General features: G+C 42.9%; 2 pseudogenes across 2 annotated transcripts; both read right to left on the bottom strand.

Annotated features, from left to right (window-relative positions):
* Positions 1-456: 456 nt before the first annotated feature.
* On the bottom strand, positions 457-998 carry LOC308251815 (protein SPT2 homolog; annotated as a pseudogene). Its single transcript has one exon. The product of its transcript is annotated as a protein SPT2 homolog (transcript).
* A 93-nt stretch (positions 999-1,091) lies between these two features.
* LOC308251814 (protein SPT2 homolog) lies at positions 1,092-10,120 on the bottom strand (annotated as a pseudogene). The gene is made up of 2 exons: positions 9,593-10,120; positions 1,092-1,855 (listed from the first exon to the last, which is right to left on the bottom strand). The product of its transcript is annotated as a protein SPT2 homolog (transcript).
* Positions 10,121-10,618: the final 498 nt, after the last annotated feature.

Here is a 10,618-nt window from a genome sequence, read left to right as displayed (position 1 = left end):
CCACCTCACGCAGAGCAGGCGGGTCCCGGTGGAGAAGGCAGGTTGTGGCCGGGGAGGGCAGTTGGGGGGAATCAAGCCAGCTGGGGAGCAGTTAGGTGTCAATCAGGCCGGCAGGGGAGTGGTTAGGGGGTGATCAGGCTGGCAGGCAGAAGTGGTTAGGGGCAATCAGGCAGGCAGTCAGGTAGGCAGGCAAGTGGTTACGAGCCAGCAGTCCTGGATTGTGAGAGGGATGCCCAACTGCCGGCGTAGGCCTGATCCTGTACATCCCCCAAGGGGTCCCAGATTGGAGAGAGTGCAGGCCGGGCTAAGGGACACCTTCCCCCATCCTTGTGCACAAATTTCATGCACTGGGCCACTAGTAAATATAAAATGGTAATGGGCTTCTTCAGTTCAAAGGCAGGACTTCTTTGCAGTAGAGTGTCTCCAGTGTTTCACAAAAGGAAATAAAAGCAGCAGCTAACGTCTTTTCAGCTTCTTGACCTCTCCGCATTTTGTTGCTTCTTCCTCCCATCTCATTTCCTCTAAGTCATCTTGCATACCTGGTCTTAAACTCTTTGCTTCTTCATCTTTGAATTTTTTTTTTCATCATAGCCAAAGAATATGCTTAGATATTTCTTCGTGAGATTCTCCTTCATCTTTGATAAAATCTTCCATTTTGGAGTCATAGTTCTCATCTTCCTCCTTTTCATATTCTCACTGTCTTTTGTAACCACCAGGGAAGGGAAACCCTTGATAACGTTGGGCAGATCTGTAGCCAGCTCCATTCATCTGTCCATTGGTGGGCTGGGTAATGATATTCTTAGAAGATATTGTTTCTGAGACAAAAGTGCATTTGGGCTTATGGGGGGATCTAAGCTACTAACTATTCATCCAGGTCCCAAGCTGCTCACTGGTCTTCTAGGGCCTGAACTGCTGACAGTCTGTCCAGCTGAAACTGTGCCACTTACTGATCGCCCAGAGCCACTGACTGACCGCTTGGGGGGCACTGAGCCACTCATTGGTCGTCGGTTATGTGGATTGTGCACAGGCCACCACCCAGAGTCACCAGAACTGACCACTGACTTCCTAGAACCACCTGAGCCCCTGATGGATCATCCAGAGCCACCTGTACTGCTGACTGTCCTTCCAGGAGGATTTAAGTCACTGGCTGGCCTCTTGGTCCCAGTGATTGATCGCTCAGGTCCTGAGCTGGAGCTGCCATTCTGGTGCCTGGGCATGGAGCCAGAACTAACCATAGGCTGAAGACTCCCTGTGATGGGCTGCCCAGGAGCTGGGCTGGAGCTGCTGCCTGATGGCCTGACACTTGGACTCTTAGCCTTATGTGGGGAGACCACAGGTCCAGGTCTGGAATGGCTAGGATAGAGAGGAGATTTTTGGCTGTGTGCTCAGTAACAGATTTCTGAGTCCCTTTAGCAGAAGTCTTTGGAACACTTGGTGAAAGGTGCTCAGTGGGTCTTTCCAGCCCCATTGAAAACAGGCCTGTCATGGTCCTTCTGAAGTGAGGCTTGGGAACAGTTGCTATATCCTACTTTGGTCCTCTCTCCTGGCATGGATTTGGATGAAAACAAACCTAAATGTTTCTTATTATCTGTGTGGGGTCTGGATTTATTCTCAGCATGAGGAAGGGGAGTACCTTTGGAAGAAGGATGCTTGTCCCTGGAAACTCTGCTAGGTATTGTGCCCATACTTTCAGTATGAGAGGGCACCATTTTGGTCAGAGGTAGTCCTGCATCTGCTTCAGGCTTCTTTTTCATATGTCTTCATTCAAGAAGTTTTCACTCCCTAAGTTCTTGTGCAATCATAGGCCACTTTTCTGTGTGTTTTTTTTCACTACCTTGATTTCCACTGGTTCATACTGTTGGAAGCTAGCCATTGTCTTCCCTATCAGAAAAGTGTAAACAAGGAATGCAGAAGGCTCATCAACCTTGAGCTCTGGCAAGGGCCAAAGCTATGCACTGATTGTTTAGTTGAGACAATGGTGGCTCAAGCAATTTCCTGACCAAATAGACTCAAAGATTTCTTTACTAATATTTACTGACCTTTAAGATAGTCTTTCTGTTACCAGAATTGCCTGCCTGACTAAGGGCAATATGTGTATCTAAAATTGAATAAAAGGCTGGCAGGGCCTGGGCACCAGTGAAGTCCTTGCCCTTGCATTGGACTCTCTGTCTGCCCCCCCATTATTTCCCAATTATTATTTCTTGTCTTGTCTCATCATTTGACCACAGCCATTCTCCAGATCCCAAACCCTGAGCCATGCGGGACGTGGACTCTCACATCTGGCACCTTGAATGATGGATGTCTGGAAAAGATTTGCCTGGAGCACAGAAACTAAGTTTCACCGGCAAGTTGGGGAAAAAGAATTCACCGGGTAGGTGGGGAAATTTGCCGCGTGCAAAGCCCACAGCCAGCTGCAGAAGTCGAGATCTGTAAGTAGGGTGGGAATATCTTTTTTTAGCCTGGCTAATAGGGCAGAATTTGTCAAAAGGGGAGAAGCTTTATTGTAGACTTTTGGTTTGCATGCTTAAGGATAAAGGAATTAAAGTGTCAGAAGGTATTCTCTTACAGTTTTTGCATATTATTATAGAACATAATCCCTGGTTTCCTGAAGAAGGTACATTAGATATTGAATGTTGGGAAAGAGTTAGTCAGAACTTGAAAGAACCTCAGCAGCAGGGGAAAAATTTGCCTCCAAATTGTTTCTCCTTGTGGAACATGGTATTGCACTTGCTAGAGCCTTCTAGAGAAACAAAAGAGGATAAACCCCCTCCCCTTGCACCTTCCACTCCTAAAGAGGAGCAAAAAGAAAAATTGGAGGAATGGCCTTCATGGCCCCCTCCACCTCCATGTCCTAATCCTGAAACATTTAATTCACCATTAATAGAATCACCTATGCAAAGAACTATCCGAGAAGGATTAAAGGACATGACGGTGGAGGACCAACTTGCTTTTCCTATTATACAAGTATCTGACCCACAGCTCCTGAACCATATAATAAGACAGATGAAAAATTTTACTTTAAAATGATAAAGGCCTTGCGTGAAAGCATAGTCCAGAATGGTCCTATAGCTCTTTTACTGGAGAAATTATGACTAATATTTCTGAAGCATTCTTAGCTCCTTATGATTGGTATTCTCTGGCTCATGGAGGAGATTATTTACTATGGAAGGGAGAATTTTTGGAGAAATGTCAGGAGCAAGCCCATGCAAACTGCGGGCTGAATGCTCAAATAACTTATGAAATGCTGATAGGACTGGGACAATATAATGACATGCAAAATCAGCTAAATTATGTGCAACAGGCATATGAGCAAATTAGACTTTGTGGAAGAAGAGCTTGGTGGGCTTTACCATCAAAAGGGGACCCTCAGGGAGCTTTTAGTAAATGTATGCAGGGGCCTACAGAGTCATTTTCTGACTTTATGGCTTGCCTCACTCAAGCAGTGAAATGACAGATTCAACATGAAACAGCAGGAGACATTTTAATTCAGCAATTAGCTTATGAAAATGCCAATGCTGATTATAAGAAATGCCTGACGCCTCTGAGAAAAAATAGTACCATTACAGAAATGATTCGAGCATGTCAGAATGTGGGGTCAGGCACTTTTCAAGCAAACTTACTCGCTGCCACTGTAACAGTGGGGAATAAAAGGTGTTATAATTGTGGAAGAACAGGACATTTTAAAAAAGAACGTAAGCAACCAAGAAGGACACAAGGTGGCGATCTAGGGAAAGGCGTGAGCATTCTGCCTCCCAATTCAATCAACACAGATTAAACCTCTCTGTGTCCTAGAAGTCAGAAGGGAAACCATTGGGTTGGTTAATGCAGATCGAAATTTCATAAAAATGGGCAGCCATTAGATCAAGACATAGAGAATGGCCAACCAAAGGGAAACGGCCCCCCAGCCCCATCATCAATAGGGGAAATTTGCCCTGCAAGGCCCACAGTGGACTCCCTCATCTGAGCCACTCCAGGGAGCGCAGGCTTAGTTTTTAACAGTACTATAGCGGTCATTTTGACCCCCGATATGGTTCGGCAAGCTGTTCCTACAGGAATCTGGGGACCTGTGCCACCAAGAACTTTAGGATTAATCTTAGGGAGAAATGGAAAAACTCTGAAAGGACTAACTGTTCTGCCTGGAGTCATAGATTCAGACTGTTGAGGGAGAAATTAAGGTAATATTAGAATGTAATCATATTATGCAAATTACTTCAGGACAAAGAATTGCTCAGATACTACTTGTACCTTTTATTCAGCAAGGTGAAGCTATAAATAGGAAAAGAGGAACACAAGGATTTGGAAGCTCAGATATCTATTGGATACATGAAATTAGCAAAACCCATCCTATGATTAATTTAAGAATAGAGAGAAAATGGTTTAAAGGTTTAAGAGACACTGGAGCGGATGTCAGCATTATCAGCAAAGAATTCTGGTCTCCAAGTTGGTCCATGGTAGAAGCTATAAGCTCTATCATGGGGGTCAGAGTTCCTGATAATACACAATGCAGTGCTGCAGTGTTAAGGTGGCAAGGTGAAGAAGGACAGACAGGATGGTTTCAGCCTTACATAGTCTCTGGGATTGCAGTCAACTTATGGGGCTGGGATGTTTTAGAATGTTTACAAGCTTGTATTATTACCGGCAAAGGACAGCAGTTAATAACTCGGATGGGATATCAGACTGGTCAAAGCTTAGGAAAAAATAATCAGGGAATTAAAGAGCCCATCCAAGCCAAAGGAAACCCAGGAAGATGAGGATTAGGATATCAACCTTTTGAGGAGTGGTTACTGCTCAATCTCCTCACCCTCATGCAGATCCTATACAATGGAAAGATGATAGACCTATATGGCTGGATCAGTGGCCATTAACCAAGGAGAAATTAGGTCATATTCATGAATTAATACAAGAACAAATAGAGCATAGAGCCTTCCAATAGTCCTTGGAATACACCTATATTTACTATACCTAAGAAGGCAGCAGGAAAATGGCAATTGTTACATGATCTTAGAGCAGTTAACACTACTATGCATACCATGGAAGCTTTACAGCCTGGACTCCCAGCGCCTTTTCAAATCCCTCTAGATTGGTCTCTTATAGTAGTAGATCTTAAGGATTGTTTCTTCACCATTCCCTTGGCACCTCAAGATAAACAGAGATTTGCATTTTCAGTGCCAGCTATTAATAATATAAAACCCATGAAAAGATATCAATGGAAAGTTTTGCCTCAAGGAATGGCCAATGGCCCCACCTAGTGTCAAAAATATGTAGCTCAAGCTGTTCAGCCTTTAAGGGACAAATATTCCCGATGTTACATTATTCATTACATGGATGACTTGCTCTTAGCAAGTCCATGGGAAGAGCAGACTTTGGCGATGTAAAAATTGCTCCAGAAAAGGTACAGAAAGAAATGCCTTTCAAATATCTGGGAACCATAATTGAAAACCAACGTATTAGGCCTCAAAAGGTGGAAATAAGATTGCCTTAAAACTTTAACTGACTTTCAAAAAGTATTAGGGGACATTAACTGGTTAAGACCTTATCTGAAAATCTCTACAGGAGAAATGACAAATTTATTTAATATACTTAGGGGTGACTCTAATCTTTCCTCATCCTGAACATTAACAGATGAAGCTAGGAAGGAGTTGCTAAGAATTGAGCAGACAATCTCCTCAGCCCAAGTAGCATGGGTAGAGCCTGAATTGCCTTTATTGGGACAGATTAACCCTACTGCAAATAGTCCCACTGGAGTCATCTTCCAAAAAACTCTCCTGCTATTATTGAATGGGTCCACCTAGGGCATCAATCCTCTAAAACTGCAGTTAATATATAGAACTTATGGCTCAGTTGATACCTCAACTTAGAAAGCGCTGCAGGCAGCTTAGAGGATAAGAACCACAATGCATTTACCTTCCCCTCCCTGGGAAGCAATTAGAAATATTATTTCAAACTGATTTGAATTGGCAAATTGGACTAAGTGGATACTCAGGGGAACTTAGTTGTCACCTATTAAAAGACAAATTACTACAATTTTTATATTATACCCCCTTATTATACCAAAAAAATAACTGTTTTTACTGATGGATCATCGAATGGTAAAGCTGCCTATCATACAATGAATTCAGACCGAGTCAGACTGACCAGTCATACTTCTGTACAAAGAATTGAATTAGAGGCTATTAAGGTTGCATTGCAGGATTTCCAAGAGCTTCTTAATATTATCTCTGGCTCTTCTTATGCTGCAGGCCTAGTGAATAGAATTGAAACTGCTCAGTTAAAATGGCTCAGTGACCAAAGTTTATTTTTTACTATTTAAACAAGTTCAGCAGATTGTACACTCACATCAGGGCTCACAGTGTATTACCTGGCTGGCTAACAAAAGGAAATGCACATGCTGATCAATTGGTTGCTCTATTAAAACAGGCTTCAGAATCTCATCAACCTGCCAAAATGTTGTTCAAACAATTCTCGATCACTCAACAGCAGACAAAACAGATTATCAGAGAATGTTCCACTTGCATATTACATCTGCCTCAAAGGTCTAACACAGGAATTAACCCTCGAGAATTGATAAGGGAACATATCTGGCAAATGGATGTAACACATTATACTCCTTTTGGACACCTTGGGGCATTGCATGTCTCTGTATATACCTTTTCAAAGGGCCTATGGGCTACTGCATCTACAGGGGAAATGGCAAAACAGGTTATTAATCATTGCCTAGCTGCTTTTGCCGTCATGGCCATTCCAAAAATCATTAAAACTGACAATGGACCAGCTTACACAACCTGTCATTTCCAGCAATTTTGTAAAAAGTGGAAAATTCAGCACATTACATGAATACCATATAATTTGCAGGGACAGGCAATTATAGAACGCCAGCATCATAGGCTAAAATCCCAACTTGAAAAACAGAAAAGGGGGAATATGGAGAAATCACCTGTAGGTAGACTACACTAAGCCTTAATTACTTTAATTTTTTTCACTTGTGATGCCCATGGCAAGACACCCATGGAAATAAACTGGTGTCAGAATAAGCCAAAGGAAAATGGTCTGGTTAAATGGAAAGATCCCGAGTCTGGTTTATCGAAGGGCCCCAACCCCCTGTTAACATTTGGTCAAGGCTACGCTTGTATATTTCCTGAAAATTTCTCGAAGCCCATGTGGATTCCCACAAGAAATATTAAACTTCAACATGGATCCGAGGGAGGAACTGGCCAGGTTAATGAGGACCTTGCACCTGGAGCCATGCCTTACAGCTGCAGACAATCGACTACCCCAGCCGCAGATAGCAGCAGCCCCAAGCAACCCACTGAAGATAAGGAATGGGAGGAGAATGAGACAAATAGCCCAGAGGTCACCTGCGGGATGGTGAAGAAGATGGTCCAGAAAGCTGAGAGAATTTGTGAGGAGACCAGAACCCCAAGAACGTCTGAGAATGTCTTTCTTGCCCTGCTAGCAGTCATCAGCTGTGCAGTAATGCTACCGGGGTAAATGGGGAAGTATTTTGGACTTATGTTCCTGACCCTCCATGGGTAAGACACCTTATGTGGGCTGATCCCCTGCCTAATGTAGTCACCAATAACACCAAACACCTTGGTCACCCAGGAGGACCATGGGTGGGGCAAGGAAGTATATGGGCAAAGTATAATTACATGGTATAAAAAAAAAGTATATGGCAAAGTATAATTACATGGTATAAAAGCTTCCCTTTTGTATGACACAGAACCAAACCACAGCTCCTTTGTGTGTAAAATTAAAAAGAGGCTTCTGGCTAACATGGACACCAAAGGAGGGGGAAGCAAAAGCCCAAATACATCTACTATCACTACTTGCTCTGGGGAGAGGTGCAGAAAATGTAACTTTACTAAAACACCCCCCCACACACTAAGCCGTTATGTAAAAAGTCTTATGAATGGCACCCACCAAGGAAGAAATTAATTGGCAAGACTGTTATAGTGACCACCCCACCAGCAGCAAACTTAATAACAGTTTTTTTCTTTGTGGATTGGAGCCCCTATGGGTTTGCATATAGTAACAATCGCACCCTAAAATGGGAGGGGAATGCATCCTATCTATATGTTGAAGCTAATCACTCCATTTCATGGCATGGAGGAGGATTTGTTGGATCTCAATTTCAACATGACTATTAGCCCCTAAAAAATACATAATGGAAATTACCTGCTGCACTTGCACCTATTAAATAGTATAGTTTTAACTATAGCTCAAATAATTCCATTCGTACCTTATGGGGAACTCCCAATAAGACAGTATTTGCCACCGCCTGTGTATTTGATCCGTTTGTACTCCTCTCAGGCCCCATCCAGATGCACCTTAATATTACAAGCCATCTGTATGAGGTGTCATGCGCAGGCTGCACACTATCCCATTGTATTAATTTTACATTCCAAAAGGATTCCCTCATGATTTTAAAACTACCGACTTTCGCTTAGTTTCCTACTCACCTAACCGAGCCTTGGGAATCTCATCAAACCTACTAACTGTTACATGATCTGGCAAAAATCTTAAAAAGACGAAAAAGATTTCCTGGAATGTTAATTGCAGGACTCTTTGCCCTCGTAACATTACTTACTTCTGTGGGCATTGCTGCTTCATCCATGGTACAAAATGTTCAAACTTCTCAGTTTGTACAACCGGTCTATACAAAAAAGAATTGATAGCCAGTTTGAGATAGAATTATCACCATTAAAGTCTACAGTCTTGTGGATGGGTGATAAAATCCACAGCTTAGAGCAAAGAATATCTTTGTAGTGTCATTATAATTTTTCCCAGATTTGTGTTACACACCCCGCCCCCCCCCCCCCCCATTCCCTATTGGGAATCAATAAAAAATCACCTTGGTGCTTGGGGTAAAGATAACACAACCCTTGATATTTTAGAATTACAACAGCATATTGTACAATTATCCCAGGCAAACTTATAAACTAATTCTTTAGATGCCTGGCAGAAATTTAAAAAAGACACGAACGAATTTAATCTCTTCCACTGGATCTCCTTACATTTGCCTCTCAGCATAACCACTATTGCTTGTCTCATTTTCATTCTTATGTTTATTTCTAGTCTGCAGATGTGGAATGAAGAGTCTTAAAAGGACTTGAACCCTTCAGGTGGCATTCACTTTTCAACATTTATTAAGAAAAAGAGAAGGGGGAGATGTTGGAAGCTACCCATTGCCTTTCCTATCAGAAAAGTGTAAACAAGGAATGCAGAAGGCTCATCAACCTTGAGCTCTGGCATGGGCCAAAGCTATGCACTGATTGTTTAGTTGAGACAATGCTGGCTCAAGCAATTTCCTGACCATATAGTCTCAAAGTAAATCTTTACTAATATTTACTGACCTTTAAGATAGTCTGTCTGTTACCAGAGTTGCCTGCCTAAGGGCAATATGTGTATCTAAAATTGAATAAAAGGCTGTCAGGGCCTGGGCACCAGCGAAGTCCTTGCCCTTGCATTGGACTCTCCGACTGGCCCCCATTATTTCCAAATTATTATTTCTTGTCTTGTCTCATCATTTGCCCATAGCCCTTCTGCAGATCCCAAACCCAGAACCAAGTGGGACATGGACTCTCACATCATACTGCTTTTTCACAGCCAGCCTGAGTAGGTCAGTGATGTTCATGATGGTGGGGCACTTTTAAGGGGGACCTTTGGTTTACTTTCAACTTTGGGAGGAGGTTCTTGCTCTGATGCTGCTTGATTGTATTCTAAGAATTCTTCTTCTTCTTCTATTTCATACTCTTGGTCTGTTCCCTGACTAGTAGCTTTCCATTGCCTGTCTTTTCTTTAACTTTTCCTCAACAGAAATCCCATTTAACCATGGAAATTGTGCTTTGTCCTCTTGGCTATAGCTCTTGCTTTCTTCTCATGTTCTAGCTCAATTCACTTTTTCACTAGTTCTTCTTTTCTCCTTTTTTTTTTTTTTCCTCTAAGGCTGTTTGTCCGAGCTCCTCCACTTTTCTTCTGAGAAAAGCTTGTATGCTGCTGATTGGACACCCTTAACTTTGGGGTCTTTTTTGGGTGGACCCACTGCCAAACTATACCTTTTCGGTACGCTGTTGGCTCCTTGTCCTTTAGAAGCTATCATGAGAATTTCCCTGAAATCCATGTTGACCAAACTGGATAAAATGGGCCGGCTCTCAGAGGGGAATGAAAGTGCATCTTACCAAGTGGCCAGCTGTAGCCAAATGAACTGGCTGGCCACCTCTTTCCTACCTCTACTCAGCACGACCAATTCCGGCGCTGTCCCAGGCGGTCTGCCTGTCCCCTTCCTCAAGCAGCCTATATCCTTACAAGTCCAATGCTGCCCTCCCACCTTTGAAACTTTAAATAAAAGTTTTACATCCACAAGATAAATTAGTAGGTTGTTCCACATTCATTGACATAATCATTCAGTTGAGAATAAGTTACTTCAGCTTAATTGTTAAATCTCAGTTCAGCCTGACTGGTGTGGCTCAGTGGATTGAGTATTCTCTCAGGCACCAAGAGGCTGCTGGTTTGATTCCTGGTCAGGGCACATGCCAGGGTTGTGGGTTCAGTCCCCAGAAGGGGGCATGCCGGAGGCTGCCGATTGAAGTGATATCTCTGTCTCATCAATGTTTCAGTC

The sequence above is a fragment of the Plecotus auritus genome (genome assembly GCF_963455305.1).
Source record: "Plecotus auritus genome assembly, chromosome: 6".
Lineage (NCBI taxonomy): Eukaryota > Metazoa > Chordata > Mammalia > Chiroptera > Vespertilionidae > Plecotus > Plecotus auritus.
Note: the sequence above shows the minus strand (reverse complement) of the source record. Positions and strands in the feature narration are given on the sequence as shown.